This window comes from Dasypus novemcinctus, chromosome 24, assembly GCF_030445035.2.
Source record: "Dasypus novemcinctus isolate mDasNov1 chromosome 24, mDasNov1.1.hap2, whole genome shotgun sequence".
In the NCBI taxonomy this organism is placed as follows: domain Eukaryota; kingdom Metazoa; phylum Chordata; class Mammalia; order Cingulata; family Dasypodidae; genus Dasypus; species Dasypus novemcinctus.
This window is the reverse complement of record NC_080696.1, coordinates 3,928,108-3,949,440: the sequence shown is the minus strand read 5'-3', so window position 1 is coordinate 3,949,440 and position 21,333 is coordinate 3,928,108.

Here is a 21,333-nt window from a genome sequence, read left to right as displayed (position 1 = left end):
CCTTGTGCCCGACGGGCACTTCAGGGCCTGGTTTGAGGCCGTGGAGCAGCTCGGCCAGAAGGAGAGGTGAGGCCAGGGGGGCACCAGGCCAGTGTGGGGGGGAGCACCCTGGTGGCTCCTGGGCCCGCGTAGGGCCTGCTGCCTGAGGAGGCCAGGACACGCGGATGCCAACTGCTGTGTGGATCCCGGGAGCCTGACGGCCCCCCCTCTCCTGTAGCCTCCTCCTGTCTCGTGAGTGGGAGCCGCCCCCCGAGGCGGCCAGTGAGAGCTTCCAGGCCCAACAGCCCCCGGAAGGCAGCGAGCCTTGGAGCGGAGAGTGAGTTCCCCTCGCGGGGCAGGCGAGGGTGGGCTCAGGGGAGCTCCAGGCTGAGCGTGGGCTGGGGGGGCCTGCCTGCCACTGAGCGCCGGGATCCCATCTCCACTCCCGACCAGCCCTGGGGCTGCGAGAGTCGCCCCCTCCCTGGGCCTGTTTCCTCCTCTGGGCAACGGGGTGGTGCGGCGTGAGCTCTGGGGCAGTCGGGGCCCGCTGGCTCCTCTTGATGGACCTAGGACTCAGCTGTGTGCAGATTTAGCAGGGCAGAGGTGGGCAGGCATGCCAGGGGAGGCCCCAAGGTAAGCCGAGCCTCCATCCAGCCGCCAGGGCCCCGACGCTGAGTCCAGCGGCAGCAGCACCGCCCACTCCAGCGTCCAGCTCCAGGGTGGCCCTGACCTCAGCGGCGGGGATGCCGCGGATTCTCCTCACCCTCACGTGGCTGGCTCCCCCGGCTCTGCGGTGGAAATCCACCTGGACCACGTCCCGGAGGCCCAGGACAGCCAGGAAGCGAAGGTGACTGCCCAGCCCTGCTCCCTGGGGCCCTCGCCCTCCCGCCGCCCCTCCTGTGCCTGCTGGGCCCTCCCCGTGTCCACGAGAGGTGGAGCCCCGTTGCCTCATCCAGACCTTCTAGAGCCTCCCGGAGCTTCTCAAGCAGCCCGGGCTGCCCCGAGGCTCCCAGCCTCTGCTGACCTCCCATCCCCCACAGCCGGGGCTGTCGACCTGCGCATCGTCTCGGATCGGCTCCACCTTCACGGCAGCGTCGGGAGGATCGTCCTCTTCCTCCTCCATCCAAGCCAGGGCGACCCAGACCAGCCGAAAGCGCCGTGACTCACGGCCATGCTACAAACGGCACGTGGGCGACCGCTGCTTCATCCGTGTCGCCCTGGCCGAGGACAGCGGCCACAAGGTCCAGAGCATCCTGGTGAGCCGGGCAAGCAGCTGCCTCCCAGGCCACGGTGGCTCAGGCCGTAGGCACCTGAGCGGTGCCATGGTCCCTGCCTGCCACCCTGGAGTAGACTTGCCAGTGGCTGGGGAAGGACAGACGGCCATGACCAGGGGCAGGAAGAGCATGTGTGCAACGGCGGTCAGGGCTCAGGACGGTGGACACAGGCAGGCCCAAGGAGGCGTGTGCTTGGCGGGCATAGGAGCAGCTGCGAGGCCAGGGCTGAATGAGCAGGGGTGGGGGAAGGGCTGGGGTCAGAGAGGCGTTGGGAGCCAGGTCCCATCAGGCCCTGGAGCTGCCGGATGGACCGTGAGTTTCTCAGGAGCCCCTGAAGGGTCAGAGCAGAGCAGGGACAGCAGGAGAGCTTTGGCCCCAGAGTGGACGGTGAGGTGGTGGGTGGAGACACCGGCCAGTGAGGGGCTGCTGCCGTGACCCAGAGGGGAGGACGGGGTCTGTCTGCCCCAGGGCGGTGGCCGTGAAGGTGTGAGCAGGGCCCAGATCCCGGATGGACGTGCGGATGGACCCACCCCTGCTCCGCGGCCCAGAGGCTGGAGCGCTGTGGCGGTGCCCAGCCGAACGGGCTGCACTTCTCCTGTGGCCAGGAGCTGCCGTGCTGGTTCTAAGCTGTCACTGAGTGGCCCTTGGCCTGAGCCCTGCCTGTACCCGAGCCCTCGTGCTCAAGGCAGCTGCGCTCTAGACCTTGCTGAGCACAGCTGCCTCCTGGAGCCCAGGGCCTCCTGCGGGGCCGTAGGGTGTCTTCCAGCCTCCTCTCGGACAAACATCTGAGCTTGGACTGGACGTGTGTGTTCTGCCTGGGGTTCAGTGCTCCGCGGAGGCCTCCTGGAGGGGCAGGGGCAGGGCAGGGGCCCTCCCCGAGGGTGAGCCCTCTCCTGTGATGGGGAGGGAGGAGGGACAGAGAGAGGCCCCGAGGTCACTCCTCAGTCCCCACCCTCTGCTCGAGGCCACCCTTTGTCCCAGGTTCTGGGAACCCCAAGCAGTTGTGCAGGCTGAGGAGCCAGGGCCCGGGGCTCAGCCTGCAGGGCAGGGGATTTGGACCCTCCCTTGGAAACACCCTCCAGACAGAGGTGCAGGTTCTTGTAGGAGAGGGGGTTAGGAATGACTGGGAAAGAGCCCTCAGTGCGTGGAGTGTCCCCGGGGGAGCAAGAGAAGATGGGGAGGCCCCTGTAGACCCAGCCCCAAGCAGAGGGGCCTCCTCGGGGTCTCTGGCAGCTGCGCCGTGGGGAGCCGGCTCCAGGACCCATGTCCTGAGGCCTGTCGTTGACCTACCGCAGGTGACCGACCAAGACAAGGCTCCAGCCGTGATCCGCAAGGCCCTGGAAGAGCACGAGCTGGCTGGAGAGCAGCCAGCGGACTACCAGCTGGTGCAGATCCTCTCAGGAGATGGCAGTGAGTCCGGGGGCGAGTGGAGAGGGTGGGGGCACAGTGGTGAGTGGGGGCAGCATGGCCCCGGAGGAAGGTACGAGACCCCGCTCAGGAGGCCTCGGTGCGGGGCTGCCCTTGGCGGGCTCGGCAGTCTGACCCGGGGAGCGCTGGGCTCAGGGCGTGCACTGGGCTGGAAAAGGCCAGTTTCAAGCGCCGCGATCCCCAGCAGGGGAGGCGGCAGGGGTGCTTGGGGGAGGAGAGGACCTCATGGCAGCTCCACTCTGGGGCTGGCAGGTGGGAGTCAGAGTCGCTTTTGGATCAAGGGTCCCCGCTTTCAGCTGTGCCTCTGCAGTCTTCCCTGGTCCATTCAGGGTGTCATTCAGGCTGCTCCTCTGTGGTCCAGGAGTTGGACTGGGGAAGTTGGGTGGCCGGCCAAGGCCAGCTCTCGTCGGGTCACAGAGGGTGGGGTTCGTCCGTGCCCTGGAGCACGGCTGACCCCCCATCTGCCCCTCCCCGCCGCCAGCGCTGCAGATCCCGGACAACGCCAACGTGTATTACGCTATGGCGCCCCTCGCCCGATTATCAGTTTCTTCTCCTGAGGAAGACCACGCCCCTGGATGCCGAGGTCAAGGGGAGAGCTCTCTCAGCCCTTCATGGGAGTCGGCAGAAGGGACCCAGGTTCCGAAAGGGAAAACCGTAACCGGCCCCAGCGGACCCCCAGCCTCAGGGCCCCTTCCCTTCCAGGTCCGCCTGGCCGAGTCGTTCTGCTGACCCCAGCCACCGTGGGCCAGGCCAGGCAGGCGCTTCCCTCCCCAGCAGCCAGTCTGGGCGACCCCAGACTCCACTCACAGCTCTGGGCCTGTCCTGCCACTCCAAACATGGCTAGTGGGAGGGAGGATGCGTGTGACTGTCCAAGAACTTGATTGAGAATCAACAGCAACAAAGACTCTCTGTCTAAACGGGAGGGGCAATACCTACCTTTGTCCTTAGGAGATGTTCCATGTGAAGGTTTTATTATTAAATTCTTGTTTCCAATATAGCCTGGGAGTTGAGTTTGGTTCTTGCATTTCCTGTGTTCATCGAAATGAGATACAGGCTCTCGCAGTGCTCAATCGAAGGAGAAATCCTGCAGAGCCATCTGTTGATTTTAAAAGGGAGAAGCGACAAGAGCCAGCTGCCCCTCCCTGGGTTCCTGAAGCCAACACGGGCATCCACAGCAGAGAGCATTTCGGTGCGTTTTGGTGTTCCACCCGGCGGGAGCCGAGAGCACCCAGGAGGACTGTCGGGCTTAGACCATTCACAAAGACCGTTTCCCGAGCCCGGGCAGGCAGCGGCCGCCTTTCCACCACTTTGGAGGAAGAAGGAACCTTTCCCGCTTCTTGCCTGAGGCTTTGCTTGCACACCAAATAGGAACTTGTCGTTTTCAAGGGCAAACGATAGGGTGACAGCAGCAGTAGGTAGGGCAAGAAGGAGAACACAGCTGAGAATGTGGAATGGAAAGGGCCAGAGGAGCAAACGAGGAGGGCTCTTGGCACCAGTGCAAGGGCAGGCAGACCTGGCCTCCTCAGTGCCCCTCAGGCCTCACGGTCCACGCTTGACCTTGGAGTTCCTGCTTTGCTATCTTCATCTCTGGCACCAGAATTCCTTTCCCTGAGGCGGGGACGGGGATCTGAGCTGCAGCGTCCTGGGCTCCAGCTGGGCCTCCTTGGTGTCCTCACCACCGCCCCCTGTGAACGAGTGCTTCCCACTGCCATGCCATTCCCTGCGCACGTCCTTCCCCCGGAAAATCCCCGCAGGCCCCGCCTCTGCGCGGGCTCCCCGTGGGCTCTCCTTGCTGCCCGGGGCCTGCGGCAGCACGCGGGAGCTCTCGATGCCAAGACAGGAGCGCTGCTTCCTGGCGGCCAGAGACCCTGTGCGCCCTTTCCTGCGGGTCGAGGGGAAGATGGGCCGTGCGGTCTGAGGTCCACACTCCCCACCATGTGGCCGCTGCCTGGCCTCAGGAGGAGTTTGGCTCTGAGCACTTTGAGCTCTCGTACCCTGGGAGGGCTGCGTCCATCGGTCCACAGCTCGGGCTTTGCTGATGTCACGGGGGTGTGGACAGGTCCTGTCGGGAGGGGGTGCAAGTCACGGTCTGCTGGGACCGACGACCACAGTCTTGCAGATTCCCCTCATGGCACGTTCAATCGCTGAGTGGCTCCCTGTCGGGGGTGGCAGGCCCTGTCCTGAGCTCCCCGTGGGCTCTAGCCTGGCTTCCCCATGACCGGGAGCTAAAGGTGTAAGCCCTGACTCAGCACAGAGCCCAGGAGCCTGCACCCACCTCCCGCCTGCCCCAGGTGAGGGCCGAGAGGCCCCTTCCGTCTGGGTGATCGGGGAAGGCCAACACTCCCATCGTCCACGTTCATGAGGAAATATTGGTGTCAAATGCACTTTCTCTGCCAATAAGAGAGTCTCTAGCTCCAGCGGTCACCGTGAGCTGCTGGTGCTGGATGCTCACCTCTAAAAGGGAAAGAGTCACTGATTGCCAGAGGGTTGCTGTGATACCAGTCATTGTCCCCCAACACTCGTTCCTCCCTGGTAGTGGGGCTCAGTTCCCTGGGTTCCCTCACGTCCTCTCCTACCCCAGCTGGGGACAGGCTGGACATCCAGTTCAGGGGTCCTATCTGCAAACACAGGGGCCGGGAGGCCAAAGAGGAAGAGGAGGGGGCACCTGGCCTTGTCGTCGGCCACACTCCCCTGCCTGCCTCCAGGTGCCCTGCTCCTGGCTGTCCTCTGTGGGTGTCACCCGGGCACCTTGGCCGTGGGGAGCTGGCCAGATATCAGGTAGCCTCCCCCCCGCCCTCTTCAGCCCCAGCTTCTCCAGGCTCTCCAAGCCCACCAAGCCCATCAGCAGCATGGCCCCCCCACCCAGCAGTGTTCCAGGTGCCCCCAAGGTCCACGGGACCAGGGAAGCACGGGGAGGGCTGGTGGCACACGGCGTTGGCCGGTGCCTGTGAGCAGAGCCATGGATGCATCACCTACGTGTGCCCTGCAGTGACCAGCGGGCATCACTGCCCTGCACACAGAGTCCCCCTGGTCGGCCAAGCCGGCCAGGGCCTACGGGCGCACTCGGTCCCCGATCCTGTGATGGGAGCAGAGCCTTGGAGCCGGCCGCTCACACCTGTGGGCCCCTGGGTGGAGCTTGGTCTTGCCAGAAACTCTCCCCGCCCACTCCTACCCGAGCACAGAACAGAAGAGGACCCGGGCAGCAAGGAGGGAACAGTCAGCAGCATGGCGCTGCCCTGCCAAGGGGAGCAACGGCGGCCGGGGAGGCTGCCAGGCAGTGGCTGGTGCGACGAGCCCCGACCCCGGGGCGGCTGGGGAAGGACGTGTAAAATTGGGAAACTGACACCGAGAGAGGGAGCAATTGGCCTGGGGCACAGGGCTGAGCAGAGTCCCGAGTGTAAGGAGGGGTTGCGCCCTCAAGCCAGGGCTCCACCCCCCCACACAGGGTTTCCTACCCAGGCAGAAACCTCCAGGGCTTGTCCCAGGGCCAGGAGCCAAGGGCAGCCTCGGACCACTTCCCCGGGGGAGCGCAGTCTGGGAGGATTCCTGGGCCAGGGCTTCTCCTAGAAGCAGGAGCTTCTGTTCCTCCCCTTCCTGCTCCAGGTCCCAAGGGACCTTCAGGCTCTTCTCTATTGGAAAAGAGAAGGATGAACTCCCGGGCTGCCGTTTCCTTGGGATCACGGCTTTGGGCCAATCGGTGCTCTCTCCCACTCGACAGAAGGCGAGTGCATCAGGCTGCTCACAACCATGCCAGCATTTCCAGTGAGGAGCACAGAATGAATGAGTGGACAGTCAAAGGACGGTGCCACAAGATCCCTTGACCCCAAGGCAACAGGACACTCTCCCCTGGCTCCAAGCCCCCGACTGAGACCTCAAGACTCTTTTGGCAAAATGAACTGAAGAAGGACAATTCCAGCTGAGCACTGGCTTTGCCAAAGCAGGCCCAAAGAGACGTTATTCAAACAAAGGTCAGTCTTTGACCATCAATGGTCATGGACCAGGCCACTCAGGGTGTCCCTGCCCCATGGGTAAGGAGATGCAAACCAAGAGCAGCCGTTTTCCTAGCTGTAGCATCTTCAGCTTGAGCTCTTCCTGCCTCAGCCAGAGAGCGATGGTGACAACTGGCTCTGCCTGCTGGACAGCGGCCTGGTTTGTGGATGCACCGAACCAGGGCATCCTTCCTTCAAGGAATGTCCCCTGCACCAGGGCTTGGAGGACGGCACCAAGCATCACGTCACAGTCAGGGCCAGACCCAGTTGCTCCCAGCGTTGAGATCCCAGCTCTCGGCCAGGGCCCTGCCAGGGCTTTTCTGGCTACTGCGCTGACAGCAGGGGGCAGGGCTTGTCCTAAGCTCTTCATTCGACCTGGGCACAAGCTTCTGCTGCTGGCGGCAGCCCCAGCCTTCAGCCCACGGAGTCAAGCTTCTCCACCTCCATCTCCATCTCATTCCTGTCCAACGGCTTCAGCGCCTCTCCCTCCTCTTCATCATCCCCCTCCTCATCCAGAGGCTGAATGCTTTAGACACCAAGGATCTTGGACATAGGGCCAGAAGCCAAAAACCAGAAAAATCCAGAGATAGAGAGAGACAGACAGGCAGACCAACAGAGAGAGAGAGAGAAAGAGACAGATAGAGAGATAGAGACAGGCAGAGAGAGAGAGAGAGAGACAGAGACAGAGACAGAGACAGAGACAGAGACAGAGAGAGCAGCCCCAGAATGCCACAATCTTGGGGGAGAAAGCATGGCATTGCTGATGTCTTGACTTTGGATTTCTCCTAGACTCAAAGCCACGAGCCAATTAATTCTCACTGTTAAGCCAACCTAGTGTATGGCATTTGCCTTGGAGACTGGAACACTCAGACAGTAGTTTAAAGTGTCTGATTTTGGTATCAGAGTTGTGCCGGCTTCGTGAAAGGTTTGGGCAAGTATTGCCTGCTCTTTTCTTTTCTAGAAGACTTTAGGTAGAATTGGAATTATTTTTTTCCTTAAATGTTTGAAAAATCACTTTTGAAAGCACCGAGCGTTTTCGTGTGTTTGTATGACTGTTTTTAACTATCAATTTCATGTATTTAATTGACACAGAGCTATTTAGGTTTCCTATTTCTTATTGCTTGAGCTTTGGCAAGTTGTATTTTTCAAGTAATTTTCCATATTATCTGAGTTTTCAAATTTACTGGCATGAAGTTGTTCATTATATTCCCCATTACTCCTTTAATATCTGTAGAATCTCCCATTTACCTGAACGAGCATTGATATGGTGATAATTACCAATAGCAAGATAGTTCTGGTATTGGTAATTGCTGTCTTCTTTCTTTTTATCCTGATCATTCTACCTAGAAGTCTATCAATTTTCTTGATCTTCAGAAAGAAACACCCGTTAATTTCACTGATTTTTTTATTTTTCTGTTTCCTATTTTGTTCATTTCCACCCTGCTCTTTATTATTTCCCTTCTTCTGGTTTCATTTGCTCTTTTTCATGTAGTTTCTTAAGGTGGAATCCAACCTTGTGGATTTGAGATCTTCCTTCTTTCCAATACCGGCATTTAGTGCTGTGAATGTTCCTCTAAAAATGGCTTTGGCAGCAGCCTACAAATTTTGATATGTTGTATTTTCACTTTACATTCAGTTAAAAACACTCTGTAATTTCCATTTTAATTTCTCCTTTGAATTCTAGGTTATTGAGAAGTGTTTTATTAAGTTTCCAAATGCTTGAAGGTTTTCCAGATATCTTTCTTTTATTGACATCTACTTTAGTTTCACTGTGGTGAGAGACTACTTTGTATAGCTTCAATCCTTTTAAATTTATTGGGACTTGTTTTATGGCTCAGAGTATGATCTCTCTCGGTAAATATTCTGAGAACACTTAAAAAGAATATGTAATTTGCTGCTGTTGGGTGGAGTGTGCTATAAATGTCAACTGGGGTAAGTTGGTTTCTAGTGTTGGTCAAGTCTTCTATTTCCATCTTGATTTTCTGTCTGTTTTTGAGAGAGTGATGCTAAAAAGTCTGATTATAATTATGGATTTATTTCTCATCTTGCAATTTTATCAGCTTTTGCTTCATGCATTTTGAAGCTCTATTTTTAGGTGCTTGAACATATAGGATTGTTAGATTCTGTTGATGAATGAGCTCCTTCTCATTATTAAACGACCGTGGCGGCGAACTTGGCCCAGTGGTTAGGGCGTCTGTCTACCACATGGGAGGTCTGTGGTTCAAACCCCAGGCCTCCTTGACCCGTGTGCAGCTGGCCCATGTGCAGTACTGATGCGCGCAAGTAGTGCCCTGCCACGCAGGGGTGTCCCCGCGTAGGGGAGCCCCACGTGCAAGGAGTGTGCCCCATAAGGAGAGCCGCCCAGTGCGAAAGAAAGTGCAGCCTGCCAGGAATGGTGCCACACACACGGAGAGCTGACGCAGCAAGATGACAAAACAAAAAGAAACACAGATTCCTGTGCCGCTGACAACAAAGAGAAGTGGACAAAGAAGACGCGGCAAATGGACACAGAACAGACAACCGGGGTTGGGGCAGGGGAAAGGGGAGAGAAATAAATAAATAAATCTTTTAAAAAATAAAAAAATAAATAAATGACTGTATTAGTTCTTGGTAATGCTCTTGCTCTGAAATGGACTTTGCTCCATTATTAAGAAAGCTACTCCAGAGTTCTTTTTATTATTGTTAACATGGTATATCTTTCCCAATCTTTTTACTCTTACCTACTTTTACCTGTATACGTTAAGAGAGTTTCTTAGTAACAGTTTGTGGTTGGGTCTTGAATTTTACTTCCATCCGACGAGCTCTGCCTTTTCATTGCAGTGTTTAGACAATTCACCTTTAATGCGAGGTTAATATGTGTAGATTAAAACTGACCGTGTTGATATTTGTTTTCCATTCATCATTCTGTTCTTTATTCCCTTTTCATCTTTCTCTGACCTCTTTTGGAAAAATTGTTTTGTATGCCTCCATTTTATCTCCTTGGTTCGCTAATTAGCAATAACTCTTCAGGTAACTGAGGAGCTGCTTTAGGCTTTACAGTGTGCATCTTTTACTCGTCCACCGTCCAACATCAGGGGAAATCATGCCGCTTTTCATAGAGCGCAAGCACCTTAAACATACTTCCCTTTCTCCCCTCCTGGGCCTTGGGCTGTTGTTGTCATACATCCTACATGGAGAGAACACGTATGAACCCCACATGCCACATGCATGTTATGAACCCCACAGCACAGTGGTATTATATTTGCTTTAAACACTCAGTTATCTTTTTTGGGAAGTGGATTTGGCTCAATGAATATGGCGTCTGCCTACCACATGGGAGGTCCAGGGTTCAAACCCCGGGCCTCCTTGACCCGTGTGGAGCTGGCCCATGCGCAGTGCTGACGCGCACAAGGAGTGCCCTGCCATGTAGGAGTGTCCCCGCGTAGGGGAGCCCCACAGGCAAAGGAGCGTGCCTCATAGGAGAGCCACCCAGTGCGAAAGAAAGTGCAGCCTGCCCAAGAATGGCACCACACACACGGAGAGCTGACGCAGCAAGATGACGCAACAAAAAGAGACACAGATTCCCAGTGCCACTGACAAGAACACAAGCAGACACAGAAGAACACAGAGCGAATGGACACAGAAAGCAGACAATGGGGAGGGGGGAGAGAAATAAGAAAATAAATAAATCTTTAAATAAACAAATAAAAACATTCAGTTATCTTTTTTTTTTTTAGGTACTGGGGATTGAACCTGGGACGTGATACGTGGGAAGCAGGTGCTCAGCTGTGTGATCTAGATCTGCTTCCTTGGGTCATCTTTTAAAGAAGTTTTTAAAAGTATTTTATCCAGAAAACGGACTTTGGCCCAGTGGTTAGGGCGTCTGTCTACCATATGGGAGGTCCACGGTTCAAACCCCGGGCCTCCTTGACCCGTGTGGAGCTGGCCATGCGCAGTGCTGATGCGCACAAGGAGTGCCGTGCCACGCAAGGGTATGCCCCGCGTAGGGGAGCCCCAAGCACAAGGAGTGCGCCCCGTAAGGAGAGCCGCCCAGCGTGAAAAGAAAGAGCAGCCTGCCCAGGAATGGCGCCGCCCACACTTCCCGTGCCGCTGACGACAACAGAAGCGGACAAAGAAACAAACAAACAAAAAAGCAGACAAAGAAACAAGACGCAGCAAATAGACACCAAGAACAGACAACCAGGGGAGGGGGGAGAAATAAATAAATAAATAAATCTTTAAAAAAAAAAAAAAGTATTTTATCCTAACCCTTTCTGGTCTCTTTCTCCCTTTGTGTGGAAACAGCTTTCCCTCTTGGGGTGGGTCTGGGGAGCCCTTACTCTCCTGGGAGAGTATTTTGAAGGCTGCCAGCTGAGCCAGTCTCTCCTCCCTGGCTGGTCTGAGGTCCAGTGCCTCGTAGCCTGTGCAGCCTCTGGGACCTCATCACCCCCTCCCGCAGCACCCCCTGAGCTGCCCTTTGCCAGGCCTCCCAGGACAGGGCCCTGTGCACCTGCAGCTTAGGATTCAGGCCAAGATGAGTGGGGCCAGCAGCACTGGGTCAAGGGTAAGCGGAGGGCATCTCGAAAGAGTGAGCACAGGGCATCCTGGTGTGGAAAGAGCCGCTTTTACCCCTGACTCCCGTTTCCCTCTTCACATCCCCCCAGGCCCACCAGGAGAGGGTCAGCCCTGAGGCAGGCTGGCCACTGACTCTCCCCCGAGGATGAGGGCACGGGCCGGGCCGCTCTCACCCCGAGGTGCCCGCAAACCACCTGGGCACCTTGTTCAGTGCAGGTCAGTGGGGGGTCCGGAAAATCTGTGTTTCTCACGAGCTCCCGGTGCCCTGCAGCCGAGGTCCAGGGGCCACACCTGGCGAAAGCGCCTGCAGAGGCCTGTCTGGGCTTCAGCCTCTGAGGCGCGTGTCCACCTTCCGGGGCCGGTTGCTTCAAAGACCCTGTTCAATAAATGCACCCAGAAGCTACATCTGCCCACATGGGTTCTAATTTGGATTTGTTCAGAGAGGGAAGCCAAATTCTTCTGTAAGCAAAGGATGGAGCCACAGCTCAGGCTGCCTGAGAGGGAAGTGCGCCCGGGCCTCCCAGCTGAGCAGAAGGGGGTGGGCACGGGGGGAGAGAAAGGGCACGGCTCACGTTCCTGCAAAGCTGTACGACTCGTCTCGACAGTGCTGTCGAGAAACCTTGGCGCTTAATCCAGAGGGGAACATATCTGCAAAATGTATTACTTTCCCCAAAGAAAGAGAAACTAACATTTGTTGTGCACCTACTAAGAGCTAGTCGTCTGTTGTCTCCTTTCACCTTACGAGCACCCTGTGAGATGGGGACCAGGGTCTCCACCTTACCTTACACATGGGAGACCGAGGTTCAGAGAGATTAAGTGTCTCCCCAAGGTCACACAGCCAGCAAATGGCAGGGTGGAGAGCCCAGGTCCCTTCATATTACACAGCTGGAGTCAAGCAACCTGCAAGCATCGTTTCCCACCTGGAAAGAACCTGAGCGAACAGAGGAGGGAAGACAGGCTAGTCTTGCCAAGAAGAGGCAGAAGGTGTAAATTATCAAGAGAAGCTCCTCAGGCCCTTCCTGGTGATTCAGAGAGGACAGAGGGCAATGGAGGGACATGAGAGGGAGTGGGGAAATGAAGGGAAATGACTTCCTTGCCTCTCTGGGAAGGAAGGAGAAAAGAAAAGAAAGAGCCAGAGAGGGGTGGAGGGAAGGACAGTGAGATGGGGCCACAGTGAAGGCGGAGTGCGGCAGGAGAACCGGGAGAAAAGCTCCCCCACGCGGGGCCATCCCTGGGAGGAGAGCGGATTCGCTGCTCCCCCTCCATGCCCAGCAAGGTTAGCCCAGCCTGGCCACGGGGCTTGGTGACAGCCACGGCGCTCATGCAGAGGTGGCTTTGGAGGCCACATCAAACTTTGACCTCCTGGGGGTCAAGTCCCAGCAGGGTGGCCCAGGTCCCTGGTCACTCTCAGGACACGGTGGTGGAGAACCAGCCCCCCATGCTGACCAGGCCCTGCACTCTGGGCTCGGGCAGACCTGGGCCTGGGGCGACCCCATCGCTTCCTACTGGGCGGCCTTGGGCGCGCTGCAAAGCCCCCCTTGCCTCAGCGTCCTCCTCGGTGAAGAGGAGGTGGGGACCCCGCCTGCCTCAGGCTCAGTGCCCGGAGCGTTGGCCAAGAGCCCCTTGGAGGCCAGCACCGGGGCGCAGGCGCCCGCGAGGCTCTGCTACGGCTTTTCCCTCCCATTGCATCGGGGTGATTCGCGCACCCCCAGATGAAACGTAGATAACTTCATGCAACCCAACCCCAAGAAGCCAAAGTGGACAGACGAAGCGGGGACTCCAGAGGGACCCACCCGCGAGAAGGGAACCGCCACGGGGGTCAGGCGCTGTTCCCGTCTGCTGGGGGCTCACGGCCCTGGGCTTTCTGGGTACAGGAGGAAGCCCCAGCTTGAGAAGCACCTCCTCTGCTGCCCTGCAAGGCGGACAGCTACCGTGGGCAAGGCCCCTCTGAGCTGCCAGCCGCGGCGCAGCCCCTGGCACGTGGGAGCTGCCTAACAAAGGTTTGGGAGTCGATGAAAAAGTGAACCTTAGGGGGAAGCAGCTGTGGCTCAACAGACTGGGCTCCCGTCTACCGTATGGGAGGCCCTGGGTTCGCATCCTGGGGCCTCCTTGTGAAGGTAAGCTGGCCTGTGCCCATGGAAAGCTGACAGCCCGTGCCCACAGAGAGCCGGCCCAGCAAGATGACGCGACAAAGGGAGACAAGCAGACACAGAGGAATGCAGAGCAAATGGACAGAGAGCAGACAATGGCAAGAAAGCTGCAAGGGGGAGGGATAAATAATAAATCTTAAAAAAAAAAAAGTGAACAAGCCTGAGAGTTCCAGGACATATTAAAGAGCACATTGTCGTGCTTTTTAGAAGTGGCGCTCCCAACTTCACCGGTGCTGGCGGTGGCCGATGACGGTGAAGGAGCGCGGACAGGCTGGGGCCAGAACGGCCATCTGCAAGGACGACCTCCCGTCGCTCGTGCCACGCCGCGAGTGGAACAGCATTCGTCTCCTCCAGAGAGGATTTCATCTCAGCGTCCCTCAGAGCAGAGCTTGCTTCCAGCTACCTCGGAACAGATTTGAAGGCCGATCAAACGCTCTGCTAACGCCGCACTTTAATAACAATATCACTTAGATCTCAAGCTGCTTATTTAGATTTCATTCATTGCCATCACTTGCCTCATTTGAACTGCTCATTTATAATTTATGTTCTCTGTGCATTTGGTTGTTCATTTTGTAAAAGGGGATAAAACAGTTGCCAGGCAAAAGGAAAGCTGAAGAAGTGAACTGGGCTGTGCCCAAGGCTAAGGAGCGAGACCAAGGGGGAGATGCCGGGGCGTGAAGGTCATCGACCCCACCTGCCCAGCCTCCTTCTCTCCCCCAGGTAACAGCACCTGGGACGGCCTCACCTGCTTAGCCCCTCACCTGGGGATAACCCAGCTCTAAGCCTCTGGGGTTGACCCAACCCTCCGGCCTCGGCGGGGACCTTACGGCAGGGTCCCCGCAGCCTGCCCCGACGCCGGTGGCTCAGTGACGGGTTCAGGCCGAGAGCGAGCCCTGGGACAGTCGCCGGAACTGTGGGCAAAGTGGCGCCTGCACCTCTGGGAGGTCGTCTGCCCCGCAGGAGGCCGTCCTCCCTCCCGGAGGTGGAGGGGGCTGGGGGGCAGGGGCTGAGTAAGGGGGCGCTTCCAACACCGAAGGAGGCCAAAGGGGGAGACAGGGGGGCGATTCCTGGGGGCTTCTGTGGGCAGCTGGATGCAGCCATGCCGGGTCCCTCCCCTTTTGTGAGTCAGAACATTCCCTGGTTTCCTTGGCCCCGTTTGAGTCGAGAGTCTTTCACCTGCGACAGCAAGCTCGACTGATAGGATGAGATGCCACGAGACGAGGCGAAGCCACCAGTTCATCCACGGACCCAACCAGCAACTAGTTTCCAAGCTTAAGAAAGGTGGCAAGCACTGCTGTGACCAAACGACGCCGTCTCGAAGTCACAGCGACGAGAAGGGGCACTTGACCAGCGCTTTCTTCCCCTGGCCACGTCACCCAGAACGTCGACCTCACCCCCGACTCCACCAGGACGCCCGGGATGGAAGAGAAGAGGGAGAAGGAATAGAAACGGGATGGAAGAAAGCAGGGGAGGAGGCGGGGGAGCAGAGGGAGAAGGGGAGGGGGAGAAAGGAGAGCCCAGCTTTGCACTGGGAGGGACTTCACAGGGAGCACGGGCTTGGGGGTCCCATGTCCCCTGCAAACTCCCAAAGTCCCTGCCCACCCTCTCAGCCCCTGTTCCGGGCCCCCCAACTGCCCCAAGCTTGACGCCAGGCCCGTGGGTGCCTTTTTCCACCCGCAGCCAGCAGGGCTGAGCTCTCCCGGCCCACCCCTGCCCCGAGGCCTCCCTGCCCTGTCCCTGGCAGCCCCCGCTTCCACGAGCCCTGCAGCTGTCTCTACTCAAAGCCTCCCCCAAAGCAGGAGCATCTCCCCAGATACCCCCCAAGGGGGGATGGAGATCAAAATCAACAGCTAAGCAATGCTGTTCACCCGCCAGGCTCGGGGGGGCCCCCAACATCCTGCTCAGAGCAGGAGCAGGTCCTCCAACAGCTCACAGGAAAACCTGGGCATCAAAAGCTTGTTTGGCAACCCCAAGCTTTACCTCAGGTCTGAGTCTTCAAAAAAACAAAGAAGTAAGCTTCCTTTACAATGCCCCCCTCCCGCCATGCCAACCATTTCCAAACTTAGAGGCCCCCAGAAGCAATCCTGAAATAGAGCACAACATTCAAAACCCATTCTCAGAGCTCAGAGGTGAGATGCCACCAGAGACTTGGCCAGCCATGATGAGCGCTGCTCCACCCATGCTCAGCACCCCCGTCTCAGAGCTTTGCACCCTAGGAATTGCAAGGCAGCAGTTAGACCTGGGCTGTTTGGTTCAGTGGCCGTTAGTAACGTGGGGTCACTGAACACTTGCGATGTGGCAAGTGCTACCGAGGAACTATTCATTTTTTTTAAGTTTAATTCATTTAAATGTAAAAATGAATGTTTTACGAACAGTAAAAGGTTTTCTGTTTATACAACATTACAGGTTTGTAAGACTACCACTGCATCAGTTTTCTATTGCTGTTGACCACAAATGTGCTTAAAGCAACCCCAATTTGTTACCTGGAAGTTCTGGAGGCCAGACCTGTGGCATGGGTCTCGCTGGGTGGAAACCAAGTGCCTTCAGGTCGGTTCTCTCTTCCGCACCCCTCTCCCCATCCTTCCCTCGTCACATCTCCCTCTGAGCCCAGCCCCAAAGTTCCTCAGGGCTCTGACTCCATTGGCCCCACCTGGAAAATCCCATCATCTTCCTGTTTGAATGTCAGCTCATCTGCAGCCTTGGTTCCCTCTGCCAGAGGGTCCGGGAATTTGGTCCTGTACGTCCTTGGGGTGTTTCCCTTCAACTGTTGCATCACATCAGATATGGTTGTACTTGTACATGTGTTGGACCAGTGCAGCGTTTCCAGAATTACCATAAACCTATCTCCAATCTACTTGGTATCCACAGATTGGTCCAGCTGGAATGATTTTTCTATGCTCCGATGTAATATTGTAACATATTTATTTGAATGTTTTGTGCAGAAAGTACACATTAAAGTGATATCTGGGAAGCAGATGTGGCTCAAGCAGCTGGGTGCCCACCTGCCACAGCAGAGGTCCCAGGTTCAGTCCCCAGTACCTCCCAAAGAAGACGAACAAGACAACGAGCAGACAGGACAGGCTGGCATGGCAAGCTGATGCAACAAGGTGACACAGTGAGATAACACAACAAAGAGACACAGCAAGGAAACACAATGAGAGACCCAACAAGCAGGGAGCAGAGGTAGCTCAGGTGATTGGGTGCCTTCCTCTCACATGGGAGGTCCTGGGTTCAGTTGCCGGTGCCTCCTAAGGAAAAATAAAAAAGATGGACAGAGAGGCTGTGAACACAAACAATGAGGGGGGTGAATAAATAAATAAAATAAATCTTTTTCTAAAAAGAGATATCAATGTAAACCATAACTGTCATTCAATTGAAATTCTTTTTTTAATTACAACATAATTAAATTATTTTATAATATAATTCAATTATTTTAATAAAATAAGTATGGGTAAGTATTTAGATTTAGAACAAAAGTCTACCAGTGATGCAAAATAGAATAGAAATGAAGAACAGCGAAGAAAAAGGAGGTGGGAGGAAAAGACTTCACTTACTTGATGAATGCCAAATGCAATTTGCTACAGCAGAAAAAAAACAAAAGAGCTGCTTATTTCTTGGGTAAAGATAATAAAGTGAACAATATTAAAGACACATATAGACAACACTGTGATTTGATAAGAAATTTCTTAACACTCAAAAAGGAAACAACAAAATAAGTTAACTAAAACCAAAATGAAATGTCCAAACAAAAAAAAGTCAATGAATTTTAACAGAATCCGATCTTGGAACTTTGACTAGCTATAAAATGGCTTAAATGCTTGCACTGAAAAAAGAAAACCATTTTTAGATGGAGAGATTATTTTTTTTCATTTACAAAAATATTGTTAGAATAAGAAAAATGGACTAAAAAAGATGTCACACAAAATACAATCTTCAATTAAACCACAAAACAACTGATCATAGTATTCACTACCTTTCTAAAAATATCAAAGATAAATTCATTACTGATTTGAAAAACTGCAAATACTTTGCTTTAGCTTTGGATAGGAGAAGATGTTGTCAATTCATGACCTAAAAAAAAAAAAATTCAAAGGAAAGATCATTTGGAATCTCACACCAAAGAAGAATTTCAGCTAGAAATTAGAAAATTAAGTTTTATCACAACAGATGATTCAATTAAGTTAGATTTTAAAATCTGGATTTATTGGAATTTTTAAACAAGAGACTGATATTTCCCTTCATGTATCATTCCATTGTATGATACATATTAAAAAATATTTGTGCTCAATTTTCTGGACAGTCTGAGAAGTCTGATGAATACAGTTGTTAAAATCATTCAGTAATTATGTGAAAATGCTTTGACTCATTGTCAGTTTATGAAACTGCTGGAAGAAATGGAAGACAATGAATGTGATGATCTGTGTTCTTTGCTCATTGGTTGAGTCATGGAAAAATTTAACAAAGATTTACTGTAGCATCAACTCCAATTCAAGATTTTTTTATAACAAAAGGTATATTTGTCAAGTTTTCAATAATCAAAAACAAAAAGTGACCATTTGATTTAACATTTTCTCACTGATATCACACAACTTTAGAAATAACTAAATTTGAAGCTCCAGGGAAAGGAAAATTTAATCGATGACCTATCTAGATATGTTCAGGAATTTATGTTGAAATTTAAACTATTCATAATACAAATAATAATAATGATTTTTCACATTTTTCCAATGTGAATCAATATGCAGAAGATTTATTTGCAATGGACAGCTTTACGTAAATTGACTGCAAAACTACAAGAAAAATTTGAAGAATACTTTTTTGATATAGATAAATTTAAGTTGCTTTTCAATTTATGCATTGCCCCTTTGCATCCACTTAAAAATACTCACTGGCACAAGAGTTAGTGAATTTATTTATCTCAGACAGTGTTTCTGACCTGAGATGCTTTTGCTTCAAAGTCAAATCTATTGTAAAATAGATGGACCAGTTTTTCAATGGGCGTGGGAATATTGCAGGAAAATGATTTTTTGATACTCAATTCAGTTATTGGAAAAAGTTTAAGTATTTTTGGATTCATTTGGATATGTGAATTGATTTTTTCAACTGTAAACTTTATGAAATCTAAATACAGATAAAATATTTGTGATGAAAATTTAGTGCCTGAATTGAAGGGGGGGGGTTCATTGAGGCTTTGATGGACCCCAGAAAGTCATGTCCTGAGAGTTAATTCGTTCCTGTCAGTGTGACCGTGTTGTAGGTGGGAACTTTTGATTAGATTGCTTCCGTAAGGCATGACGAGGGTGGGTCCTAATCCTCTAACCGGAGTCCTTTATAAACAGAAGGAATATGGAGAGAGACAAAAAGAAACCCACAGAAGCACAGAGAGAAAGCCACAGGAGCAGAGAGGAGGTCAGAGGACACCAGAAACTGAAAGCCGTGGAACCCAGAGGAGAAGGGAGAGACCAGCAGATGCCATCACCTGCCTTGCCATGTGACAGCGGAGTCCAGGATTGCCAGCAGCCAGCTTTTGGGGAAAAAGCATCACCTGATGATGTCTTGATTTGGACATTTTCCTCAGACTCCAAACTGTAAGCTTAGGACCCAATAAATCCCCATTGTAAAAGCCAATCCATTCCTGATGGGCTGCATTTTGGCAGCCTAGCAGACTAAAACTGTGTGTCTAAGTGACATGAAATGAAAGAAATCAAAATATTTCAATAATTATTTATATATACATTAGATTTTATGATAATGGCATTTTAAATATGTGTAAACTATATTTTTTTAAATTAACTTCATCTGCTTCTAATTTTTCTTAGTGTAATTACTTGGAAAACTTGTTAACCCATATGGCTCCCATTATATTTCCACCAATCAGAGCTCAGTTGGACTTGCTTTTCAGAGAAGCCAAAGCATATGGCCAGGCAACGGCCTTCCCGCTTTGGGTCTTCATTTCAAATCACCGGTCCAAGGTCATTTTAATAAAAATTCCAAAGTGGTGGACAAGTCCTGTCCATATTTTGATTTGGTTCATATTGGATGTTAAAAATATCTATTAGTTACCAGCATAGAAAAGTGGGAAATTACATGCAAACATACAATTCCTGGTCTCCATTGAAAAGCCAGATTTCGCCCACCTCAGACCTTTCTTCTGAGTGGTGACAACTGAGCCAGAAGCCAGCACCCAAGCGGCCCTCGCCCAGCCCTGACCCGCATCACGTGGTTCTGATCATGAGCCAGTTTTTCAAAAGTGACTGCATAGCATTTGCTAGCTTCATAAAAGTGGGAAGATTTGCTCTTTTTCAATGGTCTGATAAAGTTTACATAGAGTTACCTCTTCTTTGACAATTATCTTGAACTCATATAAAATCAACTTCATTTAAAGAATTTTTTTAGATTTATTTATTTATTTCTCTCCCCATCCCCACACTCCCCCCGTTGTCTCTGTTCTCTGTGTTCATTCGCTGTGTGTTCTTCTTCGTCCACTTGCATTCTTGTCAGCAGCACCAGGAATCTGTGTCTTTTTTTGTGGTATCATCTTGCTGCGTTAGCTCTCCGTGTGTGAGGCACATGGGGCTCCCCTATGTGGGAAACACCCCTGTGTGGCACGGCACTCCTTGCGCACATCAGCACTGCTCATGGGCCAGCTCGCCATACCAGTCAGGAAGCCCTGGGTTTGAACCCTGGACCTCCTATGTGTTAGGCAGATGCTCTATCAGTTGAGCCAAATCTGCTTCCCAATTTAAAGAATTTTTAATGCTTGATCTTTGATAAACTTTTAAATTTTTTCCATGGTTGTTGGTCTAGTCAGGAATTTTTTATGTCTTCTTGATTCAATTTTGGATATTTACATTACTCAAGAATGTTGTCTATCAATTCACAAGATTTTTAAAATATTCTCTCAATTTTTAAAAATCTCGTTCAAATCTGTGATCGTATGCTCTGTCTCATTTTTTTACAGTCATCTGTTTTACTATCTTTCATGCATATTTATGAAGAGGTTGTCTGTTTTCTTAGTGTTTTGAAATAACATTTTATCAACTTTATGATTTTTCCTATTTATTTTTTGCTTTAATCTCTATAATATAATATAATAATCTTTTTTCTGGCTTATTTATATTGGTTTTCCTTTTCTATATTCTTCAGTAGAATTATGAGGTCATTGACGTCCAATCATTCTCTTTTTTAATAATAAAAATGTTTTAGGCTATGGATTTTCCTCTGACTATGGCTTTGGCTACACTCAAGGAGAGCTGCTGCTATATAGTAATATCTAAATATGCTAAAATTGAAGTTTTACTTCCTCCTTGATCTAAAAATTGTTTAAAAGAGTATGATTTAATTTTCTAGTATTATCCATCAGCTAGAGAAAGGACAATTAAATTGTGGTAAATTCGTGTAAAAGAATACTATGCAGCAAAAAATAAGAACAAGATGGATACCCCTACAGCATCTATGAATGTCACTGACATATATTGAACCAAAGAAGCCAGACTCAACAGACCACATGCTATATAATTCCATTTATGTAAGATTTAAGAAAAGGCAAAGCTAATCAGTGATGATGGCATCAGAATAGCAGTTCTGAGGGACAGTGGGAAGCAGTGCATGGGATACTTCAGGGGGTGATCTGGATATAAAAATTCGTCAAGTTCTACATTTAAGATCTGTGCTCTTATTGTATATAAGTTATACTTCATTTTTTTTAACGGAAAAAACAAATCCAGTTTTCTTACAAATATAATAAAACATTGATTGGCAGAGTCCGTGGCCTGCAAGTTGTCTCCTTTATGGAATCTGTTAACATCTCTTGTTGGCACAGTAATGGACCGTGGTTCCTGCTTGGGGCTCCCTACCTTGGGGAGGGGTCTGGAAGGCTGGTGGCAGCCAGGGGTGGGTCGTGAGCCATCTCAGCCAATCACGGTGACCCATCTGTCTTGCCTGGAGAATCTGGGTTTC